This window comes from Choloepus didactylus, chromosome 2 (assembly GCF_015220235.1).
Source record: "Choloepus didactylus isolate mChoDid1 chromosome 2, mChoDid1.pri, whole genome shotgun sequence".
In the NCBI taxonomy this organism is placed as follows: domain Eukaryota; kingdom Metazoa; phylum Chordata; class Mammalia; order Pilosa; family Megalonychidae; genus Choloepus; species Choloepus didactylus.
The window spans coordinates 66,495,004-66,510,440 of NC_051308.1; the positions used below are offsets into that span (position 1 = coordinate 66,495,004).

The 15,437-nt window shown below is 36.8% G+C and overlaps 1 pseudogene; it reads left to right on the forward strand.

Annotated features, from left to right (window-relative positions):
* Positions 1 to 6,847: 6,847 nt before the first annotated feature.
* Positions 6,848 to 15,183, forward strand: LOC119511828 (annotated as a pseudogene).
* Positions 15,184 to 15,437: the final 254 nt, after the last annotated feature.

Below are 15,437 nucleotides of genomic sequence, written 5' to 3' on the forward strand. Positions count from 1 at the left end.
TCTAGTTTTCTTCTCATCAATAATCTTTCTCTGGTCATATCATCAAAATATACTCTCCTTTGCACTGATTAGAGACCTTATGGAATACACAATCTGAAGAAATACAACAATGAAAATAGGCCTCAACATAAACAGCTATATTTTTAAAGGTCAGCTTTTATGTGATAAATAATTTATTTCTTACATAAGCTGAAATTTGTATGTGGTGTATTGTAACTTTCATTAAATCATTTTTAATGATTCTAATCAGAACATTTGTTGATGAATCTGTGAGTGGGTGTAGTAGAGGAAACAAGAAAAGGGATATAATGAGAAAAACAGTAAAAGGTTAAAAAGCATTCAATCTAATTTCATGATTTATTTTTTTTTGGTTTCTTTTTCTTTCTTAACATTACACTCTAATGAACATTTTAGCTTTAGAAGAAATATAGTAATCTTAGTGTTTATATTGTGATTATAAATTATAAAACTTCTTTTCTTCCATAAGGAACTCAATCCAATTATTTTAAAGTAGCATATGGTACATGCAACTCAGGAATAAAAATGGGTAGAGAAAAGTACAAAATAGGGATTTATCCTCACAACCCCATTTAAATGAGGAATGGATGATATTTTATGTGTATGTATATATTTAAGCATTAGCTATATCTATCATTTATCTATTTAAACATTTACTCTCCCTAAAGAATTGTACCTTTTTACACATACTCTTATTATTGATTTATTATTCCATGGACACCTTCTATATCAATATAGAAATAGACATCCAATGTGTTTTATCAATATATTTATTGATATCCTCCTAATATAAATAATTAAAAGTCATGATTTAGAAAAATGTATGTACCGTAACAAGTTTACAAAGTGCCTGAACTGATAGTTTTTGGCTCCAGGAAGATACCCAGGGTCAAGAGTTTAATTGTGCAGTTATGGACAATATTATCATGTCTAACAGCTGTCCTTTATATCAGAGACATCATTGACAGTTTTATTTATTATGACAATTTTCCAAAGGATGAAAATAAAGTATCTTGAGAAAGCAGTGTCTTTTGTTTTTGTTGTTGCTGTTTGTTTTGTTTTCAGTTTTTGGTGAGAATTACTCACAGAATTTCCTATGGACTAGCATAAAACATGCTTAGACCCCTACATTAAAACTACCACATATGTGTTCTTATGTAAAAGTAGCTGATTGTTCACAGTTTCTCTAATTCTATTATGTAAAAGTATTTTATCTTAATCTTTTGTATGCTCTCTACAAGTACTTTGGGAAATTATATAGTCTCTGAACTATGAACACATATATTATGGCTAAGTCCCCAGGAATGGTAAGGTAGGGCAAATGGGAAAAATGCTACAATTTTATGATGCTATACAAGGGCAGCATAATTTAAGGATCCTAAAACCTTATAATATTTTTGTGAATAACATAACTTAGCAGGAAATACATTTTCTATGGTATTGTCTCGTGCATGATGATTTTCTTTGATCTATTTTCAATCAAGCAAAGTATTAGAATAAAAATGTAGTGAATAGACTGAACAGTAATTCTATATAAATTTTTGTTCTTAAAGATTGTATAGTATAGTCTGTGACCATAATTAATAAAAATAAAATTTGTTAAATTTTAAAATCAAATGATTTAAATAATGTATTTAACATTTCTCATAGTTTTCTTTCTCATTTCATAGCCAAATCATTAAGAAACAGTAATACAGATAGATGCTAGAGTTACTAGAGTTACCAAACAATTAACCTTAAACATCAAGGTTAAAGAACAGGGAAGTTCTTTGGATACATCTGCAGGAGAAAACAAACAAATTCTACTAATTTATAACCATAGCTGCAACTCATTTTGCTCCTTTTTTTAAGAAATTAAATTAAAGCTAAATGTCCTTATCTAGGTGATATTTATCTTCCAAGTCAACAGCTCAAAGTTTCTCTAAATTGGTTAATTTGAAAAGTTTTATTCTTCTTTTAGATGTAATTAATTTATTCTAATGCATAGCACCTAGTGTAAAATATACAAAATTTTTATGAAAGATGTTGTGCTTCAAAATATGTGGAAAATGAGTCATCTACCTACTATTATACAATAAGTGTGTGCGTGTGTGTTTAACACAGTTGGTACTTTTTCCCCTCAAACTCCTAGACTAAATTTGCTTTTCACTCACACAGAATCTTGAATGAATTTTGAGAACATGGGAAAAAGATAGCAATCTCCTGTTCATAGATTTAGATTTAAAGATTGATAAAATTTCTTAAGTGATATAGCAATGTTCTTGAGATCTTTCATAAAGTTCTGCTGAAATGAGACTTTCCAAACTGTTCACAATTAAATGAATGGGCAGCAAGTTTAGCCCTTTCAGGCAAAAGGAGGACATTTGTATGGTCTTCTTCACTGATGATCAATAGCTGAATGGTATAGGTCTTACATTCATTTTTTTCTAAATCCATAACCTACAATATGTGTGGCATGTTTTTATTTAAAAATATGCACAAGTGTGTATTTTTTATTGCTGAAGATATTTTTCTTCAGTAATTAACAAGTCAACATATTTTGATAACCTACTACACTCCCCAAAGCATTCCGTTTATATTGGCATAACAATTTTATGAAATCACTACTATTCTTCCCCTTAAGGCATAATGAGGTTAAGTAACTTGTCCAAGGTAAATTAGGCTTCTGAGTGCATATGTTGGCAGTTTACTAGGTTATACTGTCTTTCAGTATAGCAAGATGAGGCCACATGTTTCAAAAACAATAAATTGTGAGGAAATTAAAAGGAAATAGAACACATATAATAAGATCTTTACATGCTAGCATAGCTATTTTAGTTTTCTGACTGCTAAAACAAATACCATGCAATGAGTGGGCTTAAACAATGGGAACTTACTGGCTCACAGGTTTGTGGTTAGAAGAACTCCAAAATCAAGCTGACCAACAAGGCAATGATTTCTCCCAGAAGACTGTGGTGTACGGGGCTGGCTGCCAGTGATTCTTGGTCCTTGGCTTTTCTGTCACATGGCAATGCTCACGGTGGTCTGCCCATGGCCATCTGACTTTTCCGCTGACTATAAAGGACTCCAGTAATCCAGATTAAGGCCCAACATGATTGAGAGGGGACACACCTTATTGAAGTAACATTTTAAAGAGATTTTATTTATAATTGGTCTACACCCACCAGAATGCAGAACAAGACCAAGGACAGGTACAAACTGGGGTATACAATTCAACCCACCTCAGTAGCATTTGCATTAATTTCCTTGCTGTTTTTAACATGTTGCCAGGATTAATACTAACTGAATGTTAATATTTTACTGAAATTCATTGGGCCCTATTCCTATGATCAGATTAAACAGGAGGATCTAGGAAGTATGCATACCAATCTGGCTTCTGGACTAAGATATTAATGAAATCAATTTGTAGTCAAATGCTAGTTGATAAAGAAAACAACTATAAAAGTACACTTCAAATTATTTTGTTGGTATCTAAACAACTTGATATGAAACCACTTGAGAATTTTGAATTGTGACAAAGATATACAAATATATTTAAAGATTGGTAAAAATGAGTTCTATTTGAAAAAAATTGTCAGATTTGGTAATATGTGTAGACACAGGCCTTACCTCTATATCCTTTAAGAAATGTTCTTGCACGTATTTTTTCCATTTAACTTATTAAATCAACTTAATAAATCAACAATATTTATTGAGCCACAGCTTTGAAAGAGGCATTATCATAGGTCCTGGAGATCCATCTGGGAACAAAACAGACCCTCCTCTTGCAGCAGAGATTGAAGACAACAATGCATAAACTAATCAATAAAATATTGGTTATGATTGAAGGTAATAGAGATGGTGTAGAAGAATAAAGCAAAGAAGACGATAAGGAAGTGTATGTGTGTGCAGATGTGCATGTTTGTATATGATATTGGAATTAGGTAGTTGCAACTTTAAATTGGTTGGTGGAAAGGACTAATGGAAAAGGTTATATATTCATTTTTTCAAATATAGAAAATTTTATCTTAACATTATATGAAAAGTGGTTTTCCATGTTGTTCTAAGTCTTAAAAATCATAAATTAGTTTTTTGAATAGAAGTCTAAGGTAAGTTATTTGTATTATTTACTATTTTGAGATATTTAGGTGATTTGCATGAATTTACTGTCAAACATGACATTGAGATTTTAATCTTCTTTCCTATTATAGTAATGGTAGCATCTCAAAAAAGAAATCACTAGGTCAAAATTTTGAAAAACTCAATCATTGACATATTTCACCAACTTGTACTTCAAAAGAGTTTTTATATTTACAATTAATTTTACTAGCAAAGTATGAGTGTTTCACAACATCTTTATATACATACAGTACAAACTTTTCACAATTATTAGCCAATATTAAAATCTTACCTATTTAGCATGTTTTTCTCTAACAGAAAACTTGAATTTTTCTCCTGCATTTCTTTACTTATAATTCGATCTTTAGGTAAGTATCATTTCCAGTTTTATAATTTTAATTAAAATTATTTTCAAGGCACTTATTTTTTATATTTCCAGGAAAATTTTTCCTTAAAATGAAGTGGGGGGGGCAATTTTTACCTATAGAACATTTCAATTGAAAGTCTTGTCATCTGTCATCTCCACAGTTATCTCCATCATTTCTAAATACAGAAATAACTTTCATCTTCAGAGATTTGTTAAAAATAATCAGTTTTTCCCCTCTTTTGATTTGCTTTGTGTTATTGCTATTGTTGTCTACATCTCATTTCTTTGGTTGTTCAAAGTGAGGCAGTGGTCTAGTTATCTTTTTTCCCCTATAATTGCTAACCAGACCTTATAGCACTGGTGATATAAGGACTTTTCAGCCAAGAAATTTAATTTAATTCCTGACTCATAATTTCATCACACATATCAATAAAATATGATAGTGCAATGATTAGAAAATGGACTTAGAAATAATCACTAGAATTATGTTATCAAATGCCCTGCAATTTTGATTAGTCTTAATAATTTGTCCCTGTTATCAACTGCCTTCTTCCATGTCTTCTCATTGAGTTATTTTTTACAATAACTCTTGATTTCATTCTCCTGCCTTAATTTATTATGTGCCTTAATGCATTCATGAATTTCCTTTTAAAGTTTGATTTTCAAATGTTTTGGCTTTGTAACTGAAATGATAGCTTTTCACTATGTAACATACAAGTGTACATACCTAATTTTAATATTACATTGAGGATTTTAACTCAATAACTTAGTTGATTTTATTTATAAAAATATCAGATTTTTAGAATATTGCAGTCATGCATTCTTATTCTAAGTCTGTATATAAAAAGTCATGAGCAAAAACACACTAAGTATATTATATCTTTGTGATTCATAACAGCTGATGATCAAATAATTTCTCACATGCAGTGTTGAAAAGAATGGCATCTCTCACTCAAAGGGATGTACATGCAGATGAAGAATGAAAATGTGGTCTAGAGACTTTTCAATGCCTACATAATACCATAATCAAAATATAAAGTGAGTTACATTGTGAATGTCACATTTTCTTGATTTTTCAGCATTTTTCTCAAAGGAGAGTAAGCTTTAAACTACAATTGACCTGTTATTACCCCCACCCAGGTACTACTTTCTAATCTACTCTGTGTTATTCATCTCTTTATCGGTTTATCCTTAGCAATTTTCACATGCAACATTTGGCTTCCCTCCAGTATCATATAAGAGAATCAAAGTAGTAACCAGATTATTAGTCACATTCCAGAATTTTCTTTATCTGGCATGGGGATGTGAATGGAGAGATTTCTGGAGAAAGAGTTAAAAGGTTGAAAATTTTCATCTTCATACTTTCTCACAATGAACATTTATTTAAAAAAAATTAATAAAAACATCAGTCTCTTACATCTGGGTTAATTTCTTGCTTAGTCACAACTTAATGCAAGAAACACAATGAGATCAGGTTTACAATGAATGGAATATCTAACTGTAAACAGAATAAGGAAAGTATAAATGAGGACATGTTTCAGGTAAGATAAATAAAGGAGCTCCATCAAAAGGTCAAGCCTCAGTGAGCAATTATTGAAGACTGACAGGACAAAGATGGTCCCTTGGAATAGGTGAAATCCTGGGGGAGATCATAAGATACAGACGTCTTTAATGGAATGTTACTGTCAGGTGGTATATCTTCTAAACTGCGATGCTTCTTGTGGCAGATTGAATTATGAGTTCCAGGAAAAAAACATGTTCTTAATCTTAATCCATTCCTGAGGATGTGAACCCATTGTCAATAGGACCTTCTGACAAGGTTATTTTTAATTAAGGTGAAGCTAACTGAATAAGGATGTGTCATAATCCTATTACGGGAGGCCTTATAGAGAAGGCCACAGAGAGAAAGTCATAGAAGAAACTAGAAACTGAACTGTATGGAAACTGGAGGGGATAGAAGGCATCACCATGTGAATTTTCATGTGACAGAAAAGCCAAGGTCCAAGGATTACTGGCATTTATATTTGAGAGAAAAACCTGAGAAAACGTTGGAGACTATTCAAGATATGGAAAAATCTTTTTAAACAACTAGGGAAACAAAAAGGGAAAGCTATGGGTTAAAAATGAGGATCCTTGAAAGCAAAACAGGACCTCATAAGAAAAAACTTTAGAGACACTCCAGATGTCAGTTGATTATCAACCAGAAGCATTATATCCTAAAACTAAAAGAGCTAGAAGAATGAGATACCTACTTTATTACTGGGAGCAATAAGCAACATAGAGATAGAAATAAAGAGAAAATTCTGACCAGAGGAATTGTGTCTGAAAGACCAATCCTAAATCCTGACCCATTTGCTCCAGATAATGACCGAGACCTTGCCAAGTGATAATAACTGTCTGAATGATCTATACAACCAAGAGAGATGGGAAGTGAGACCCATGACTGTGGTTAAAACTACTAAGAATGGTACTGATGATGACCATATTGTGATAACACAGCAAAATGCATTTTCTAGACAAGAAATCATAAAATTAAGGTATATTGCTGGAACCAATATATGAAACAAAGAAACAGAAAACATGTACAAGGGGAGAAAAGAAGGAATTAGCATTACAAAAACTGAAAGATGAAATTACAAATTACCAGACATTAGCACAAATAGTAGTAGATTTTAAGTCTAGACTAGAATGTATATTTACACAAGGTTTTGCCATATGGTCATTATGAACCAAGACACAAAAGACTTTAATTCTACTCTGTAGGTTTCTGGACTAAAAAAATTTCATGGGTTAAGACCAGATACTCTCAATTAGAAAAGAATACTTGGGCACTGTATAAAGCACTGCAACATGCAGCATATTGTTAACAATCCTCACAACCAATCCTCTCATGGACTAAATAAATATCAAATGAGTGCAAATGAATTCTACCAGATCATCAGGTTTTCAACTGGAAATGCTACTGTTCCAAGAAGAGGTTCAGATGGACCCTCTGCATTAATTGTGGAGATCTTAGCATTGTCAATTGTGGGCTTGCTGGAATTTCCAAGGTATAAGTCAATCCAAGCACAAGCAGTTGGACCAGGGGGGTGGGAGTAGGGGGTGGGTGGGGACTACCCTGGTCCAGGCACTTGAAAATGGATGATTTACAGATGGTGGAGCCACCATGACCTCCTCTGGTGACTCAAAGATGCAAAAATCCTATCTAGTGAGGGGATGGGGAATTCAGCACAATAGGCAGAATTAGTAGCAGTCTGGCTGGCAATTGAACAAACGCTAACAGAGAAGGAGAAGAGAATATGTATACTACAGATTCATGGGCAGTAGCTAGTGGTGTGGCAATATATCCAAATCAAGGCATCAACAAGGTCATGCTTTCTTCCTGAAGACTGGTGCTGGCAATCCTTGGCTCCTCTGCCACAAGGCACATGGCTATGTTTGCTGGTCTTCCCTTCTCTGCTAGTAGTTGATTTCAGCTTCTTGCTTCTGTGGCTTTCTCTCTCTTATATGTAAATTCATTCTGCTTATAAAGGACTCAAGTAATAGGATTAAGACCCATCCTGATTGAGGATGCCTTATCAAAAGGTCCTATTTACAATAGGTTCATGTTTGCAAGAAAGGACAGGTTTAAGAATATGTTTTTCTAGGGTATGCATAGCTTCAAACAACCTCAGTCCTTAATAAGAGAATATTCTACATCATTATCCCTGTTTTATAAATGTACAGATAATTCAAACCAATTCAACTAATATTCATCTAGTATGTATTTTCTACAAGGTACTGCAAAATGTACTGCAAAAACACAAATACACAAACTGAAGTTCAAGTCCTCAAAATAAATTAACCTTATTTGAGAGATTTAAATACAGAAATGAGTTCCCTATTCAAGATATAAACAAATCATTAGGACAATATGAGCAAAGAAGAGATTAATTCAGACTAAATGAATTGGGACCTAGGAGATGGGAATTTTAGCCATACCTTGAAAGGGGGTTTAATAAAGATTTGATTTTGAATGGCAAAAAATAGACTTTTTAATATGGCTAGGGCCAATTTGGCAAATCCAAGTACATCAAAGATGAAGATACTAATGGACTTATTGATAAAATATCTTTATATTTCATAATTTAAATACATTAGACATAATTTGTAATACAAATGCATATATAAACAAATAAAATATTACTTCAAAAATATTTGCATCTGTATTAAAATGTACCTATGTCATATAGTAACTTTACCCAGGTGGGTGAAGTCTTATAAGATATGAACTCTGACAAATATATTTGGAGAGAGAGAGACACTGATACAGTATATATAGTTGTTGTATGTTTGTTTCTGTGTCTCTGCAGTATTAGATTATCAGTATTAGATTCAATGTATCACCTGTGAAAATCATAACCATGTTATCTTCTACTTTATGTCACACATATGCCATTTTGTTTTGGTGTTCATTATCTTTGCCTCCTTCCAATAAATAAAAAGAGCCTTTATAAATCAAGAGTCATCAAAATGATCAATGGCTGAAAGAACATAATACCTATAAGATCAAAGTGGTGCAACTATTATTTTTCTTTAAAGGCAGCATTTAAAATGCCATATTTCAGTTACAAGAACCGCTTCGGACAAGAGAGGAAAATGGCATAGCAGTAAGCTATTTCTGTGACAGTGATTCTTGCTACAATGTGAAACAGTACTTTTTTCAATCTTAGTCTTACAAAAAAAATAAAGTTTTCCTTCTGGTAAGAAAAGAAAACTACTCAGAAATTGTGGTTAATTCCTTGGGAAAGAAGTTCTTAAACTTGTATTTCTCAAGGAGCAATCTTCTTTTTATACAACTGATAGTAAATATGAACAAGCCGATACTTAATGAAAATTGATGCACAGCATAAATGTGATATTTCAAATTAGTATTTAAATATTCTACAGTTAAAAGCAATTGAAATCATATTTTGATGTTGGTTATTCTAAAATATTGCTATGCTTAGCATTCATTATACATTCTTTTAAAAAATACTTTTTTGTTTAATGTTAGTCCTTAATATGAAATATTCCAAAAAGTCAGCTAATAGAGGAGATATGTTTTGTATTTGGGAAAAAAGTAAAGCAAACATACAACTGAGATAGATTAGCACTCCCACACCCTCACAAATAGGTGGGAAAGTGGGGAGTAGAGTAGATATATAATAAATAAGCAACTAATTGGCTCAAAAAATGAAAAAGTCCAGAGGTATGGTTATATGTGGAACTGAAATGCCATTTTCATTTATGTCTGCTGAGAGTAGTGTAAACTACTAGGTTTATCACCAATATTGAAGAACATGGAGACCACATAAAAGCCCAGAAATCTTCTTTACATCCATTTAAATATTTTCACTATTTTGAAGCTTGCTATTTTATTTTTTTAAATAGCAAAAATATGTATGTATGTAAATGTATGTGTATATGTGTATCTCTATATATACAAGAGAGAGACTGGAGTAGGTGATATTACAGTCCTAATTTGTCACCTTTCTCTATATCCTATGTGTTTTAATTTCCTGGTTGCTAAAGCAAATACCATGAAATGGGTTGGTTCAAACAACAAGAATTTATTCGCTCGCAGTTTTGAGGCTAGGAGAAGTCCAAAATCAAGATGTCATTAAGCTCATGCTTTCTCTCAGAGGAGTGTGGCACTCTAGAGCTGGCTGCCTGAGATCCTTGGTCCTTGGCTTTTCTGTCACATGGCAATAAACTTGAGGGCTTCTCCTGGCCTATCCCTTCTCTTCCAGATTCCACTACTCTTCAGCTTCTGGCTGTTCCCTTTGTGGATTTCTATCTGTCTGAACTTCAATCTGCTTATAAATGACTCCAGTAATAAGATTAAGACCTATCCTGATTTAGCTGGGCCACACATTTACTGAAGTATCCTCATCCAAAGGTCCTATTTCTAAGAATTTGCACACACAGGAATGGATTAAGTATAAGAACATGTTTTTTCTTGAGCATGTATCTCCAAACCATCACTAACTAAATCAGAAGTGCAAGATACACCTAGACCATTCTGCAGTACCAGGAAGTAAGGAAGTGCTCAAAAAACAGAAGGATGGAGCATGTCAAAGGGACACAGTGCGCAACCCAAAAATGCTCACAATGACCAAAGCTAGAACAATTTGAACAAAGAAAGAAATAAATTATAGAGTACTGTATTATAACTCAAGCATAAACTAAATACACATGAAGACATATTGCTGTAATTCAATATTTGGCTAACTAAGTAAATGGGGGAGCAGAGGCAAATCTTCCTAACTGAAAAATGTAGATAGTGGCTTCTCAAGAAGGGAGAACTTAACTCCCCAACTCCCAGTTGAGATGGGCTAGACTAAGTGACTTGCTTCCGAAAAATGGAGTAGGGAAAGGGAAACATAAGGACTTTACAATGGAGAAGCCTAGCAAATACTTAGTCAAAAATGATGGCTAACATCACCAGTCACATGATGTGAATATTTTGTAACCCCTGATAAAATGTGTCAAGAAGAGTAATTCACTTCTGTGCTATTCTTTCCCAAAATCTCATGACTTAAGTCTAATCATGAATTTAAACACACACACACACACACACACACACACACACACACACAGAGAGAAACTCTGATTCTCTGATTGATAACATTCTACAGGATATCTGGCCTGTCATGAAAAACAAGGAAAGACTGAGAAACTGTCATATTTAGAAACTGTCATATTTAGACAAGACAACTAAATTCAAAGTGGTGCTTTGGATTGCGTCCCGGAAAAGAAAGTGGAAATGGGTGGTAAAAACTTTGTAAAATTAACATAAAGTCTGAAGCTTAGTATATGAGAAGACAAAACTTGTCAATACTGGCCACATTATAAGGAGAACTGGATCTGTTTCATTGGTGATTCAGGATGTCATTGTCTTTGAAATTTTTTTCCCCATAGGCTCCCAAAGTTCTGGAAAACAATTGAATGAAGAGGATAGGAGCCAATATTCAGTCTGAAAACATTTTGTAAATTCCATATTTGTGATCCAGGACTTTGGGGAATGATAGCTTTTTAAAGCTTATTTTATTCAGTTTAATTCACATATTGTACAGTTTACCCATTTAAAGTGTTTAATTCAGTGTTTTTTAGTGTACTGACAGAGTTATGCAGCCATCAACACAATCAGTTTTAAAGCATTTTCATCACCCCCCAAAAAAATCCTACATAGATTAGTGTCCACTCCACTTCTCCCGCAATTCCACTCCCACCAATCCCCTGGCCCTAAGAAACCAGTAATCAACTTTCATTGCCGCAGCAACACACAACTACCTCAGTTATGATTCTTCATTTTTCTTTTCATTTTTCCCTAGGGATAGTTTCCACTGAGCTATTCGTACCACCAATCTAGAAGTTGTTTCTCAATAACTAAATTTTTAAGCAAGTTTTTATTGAAATAAAGCATTTGCTCAGAAAAAAAAAATGCACTGAACATTTATATGTATGATCTAATTAATTTTCAAAGGAAGTATATCCCTGTGACATCAGCCCACAGCAAAAAAATAAAATATCAAAATGCCAGAATTGCTAACTTATCCTAGAGATAAATATTATTCTAACATTGATCAACATAGATTAGTTTTGCTTTTATTCAAATTCATAATAATTATACAAGATATACTCATTTGTGTCTGGCCTCTTATGCTCTATAGTGTATTTATGATTTTTGTCCATATTGTGTGAAGCAGAAGTTCATTCATTTTTAATGCTGCATAGTATTCTACTTTGTTAATAAATCATAATGTATCCATTCTTCTTCAGATGAACATTCAGTTTGTTTTTAGACTTGGGTCAATTACAAATAGTTTTTCTATGAACATTTATGCAATGTGTTTTGTACCTATTTTATGTATATACATCTTTTGGGTACCTAGGACAGGAATTGCTTGTCATAAATTAATGAATATGTTTAGCCATAGTAAATAGTGTCAGTTTTCTAAAATGGTTATACCAAATGGCATTCCCACTGCTAATGGAAATGTCTTTGCCAGTACTGGATATAATGCTGATGGATATCTAATTGTTGTCATATTTTCCATATATCTTATAATTAATGACACTTTAACCTATTAAATATGATTACCTTGTTTTTGAAGTGTCCGTTGCACTATACATCTACTTTTTATCAGTTTGCCTTTTTAATTTCTGTAATAAAAAATGCATTATGTTTCCTTTTTTGGATCTACCTATTGCAAATAGATTCTCTCACTATATGGGTTATCTTTTAATACTTTTTTTTTTCCTAAAATGTGCTTCATTGTATTGAATCTCAGTGAATTATTATTTTCCTGTTATGGTTAGTTGTTTTTATGCCTTACTTTAAAAAAGTCTTTGTCTATCCCAGCATTTTAAAATTAAACATATTCTCCTATGCCTTTATCTAGAAGTATTTTTAGAAGCCACAAGTAATTTACAATTAATTTCATTTATAACTCACCGGGATTTATTTTATGTTATGGCATGAGGCAGGGATAACTGTTTTCATTATTAATAACCAACGAATCTGGTGACATTTCTTGAAAAGACAAGCAAAGAAAGTCACCTTTGCCAAAGTTCAAGTTGTAAATGCTAGTCTGTTTCTGGGCTCTCTACCCTGCTATTTTTCTATTCTTATGCCACAATGGCAACATACTACTCAAGATAATTTTATAAAAAGTGCTAGAGAGCGAGGGGAGCCAGAGCCAGGGAGCGTGGGGCAGCAGGGCGAGTAGATGCGTGAACAGATACCCTGGCGGAGAGGGCATCCACCGCATCCACGGCCTTAGGCCCTTGCAGCTGCTTTTACCCCCTGACGCGCGCGAGGTGGGGGGACCCTGTCCCTCTCGCTGGGGGACGCTACCCGATTCCTGGCGACTGTCATCCGCGAAGCCGGCTAAGCCCCTGTGCCTGCCCTGTGCCCCCGGGAAGAGGAGTCCGGCCGCCGAGACGCCGCAGGGTGTCAGGCGGGGAGCGGCTGGAAGCCCCAGACCCGAGGGCGTGGAGCGGTTAGGGGAGAAAGCCAGTCGCCTCCTGGGGAAGTTAAGATTCTCGGACCCAGGCAGCGCCAAGTTCGGCTGCAGAAAGGTTGAATCGAGCCGGTCTGGGTCCGATGGGACTTCCGGGCCGGGCAAGGGGCGACTGAGTGGATTGGGGGAACCCACAAAATCAAGGCCCCGGTAGCTACCAGGGTCCTGGGGATGAGTCGTTGGAACCTGCCCGGGAACAAGGCTCCCTGGACATTAAGAGGAACCAGGGCAGGTCCTTTGAGGCGCAGCGCTACGAAGGCGCCTTTCCGGGGGCGGGGGCGCCCCTGACTCGGGCCTCGCCTCTCCTTGAGTCATTGCCCCGGTCTTTCGGCTTGAGACCACGGCCCCTGCCCTAAGCTCCCGCTCCAGCTTCGCCAATAGCTCGGCCAGTGATGCGAGTAAGCCGTCTAGCCCTCGGGGAAGCCTAGTGCTGGACCCGGCGGGCGCTGGCGGAGCCGGAGGTAGTCACCCTGCAGCAATCGTACCAGCGGCATCAGCATGTACGACCGAGCCACGGGAGCCCCCTGCCCATCGAGTGGTGCCTGTTTGGCCCGTCCCTGGCTGCGGCTCCAGCGGGCTATTCCCCCGAAGGGGTCCCTTCTGCGTTCCCAGAGCTCCACGCCGCCCTGGATCCACTGTGCGCTCCTCGACCCGCGGGGTTCGGCTGTCAGGAGAGCTGCCACTCATATTTCCCTGCCCTGGGCAGCCCCGGAGCTCTAGCGGGGGTGGGAGTGGGAGCAGCGGGGCCCTTGGAGAGACGGGGAGCTCAATCTGTAGGACACTCCGTGACCGGCTACTACGGGGACTGCATTGGTGGCGCTCGCTACCAGGATGAGCTAACAGCGTTGTTAGGCCTGGCGGTGGGCACCAGGGGGCTAGCAGCCTCCCGGGGGGAGCCCTCGGGGAATTGAGCCGTCTGGTCCAATTCCAGAGGCCGCTGAGTCCTGTTCGCTCCAGAGGCCACCCAGGCCCGGATAAAAGAACAGGAAGCCAGGGAGGACTACTCCAGCACCTGTATCAAGTGCAACAGAGGCATCTATGTGCAGAGCAACACCTGCCAGGCTCTGGACAGCCTCTGCCACACCCAGTGTCACACACAGTCTGTTGCTCCTGTGGGGGAACTTTGCCCTGCAAGGCTTTCTAAGTGTCAACCGCTTCCCCTGCAAGGCTTTCTAAGTGTCAACCGCTCTGTGAACTGTGAGGAAGATTACCTGTTGACAGGGTTTCAGGAGGCAGCTGAGAAGTGCTGTGTGTGTGGGCACTTGATTTTGGAGAAGATCCTGCACCAATGGGGTAGTCCTATCACCGAGCTGCCTCCCATGCATCGTTTGCAACAAGTGCCTGGATAGCATCCCCTTCACTGTGGACTTCTCCAACCAGGTGTACTGTGTGACGGACTGCCACAAAAATTATGCCCCCAAGTGTGCAGGCTGCAGCCAACCCGTCCTCTCATGAGAGGGGTGTGAAGACATTGTGAGGGTGATATCCATGGACTGGGATTACCACTTTGAGTGCTACCACTGTGAAGACTGCCAGTTGCAGCTGAGTGATGAGGAAGACTGTTGCTGCTTCCCTCTGGATGGGCACTTGCGCTGCCACGGGGATCACATGCAGCAGCTCACTGCTGGACAGCCTCCCGCCAACTATGTCTGAATTGCTGTTGCTGTGACTACTGCCACCACCACTGTTGGCAAACTCCTCTGGCCAGTGGGCCCGTCTGAGGCAAACCGAGGCAACGCATGCACTCTGCAGGCCTGGGAGAAGAGTCCTCTGGGGAGGTCTCTGAGGGCATGAGACCCGAAGATCTTGACATTCCCATGAATTGTTGAGGAGAAGCGAGGCCTGGGCTGTAGCATATACAAGTGAATTCAAGGCACACACAAGTGAATTCTAATACTTTTTGGAGG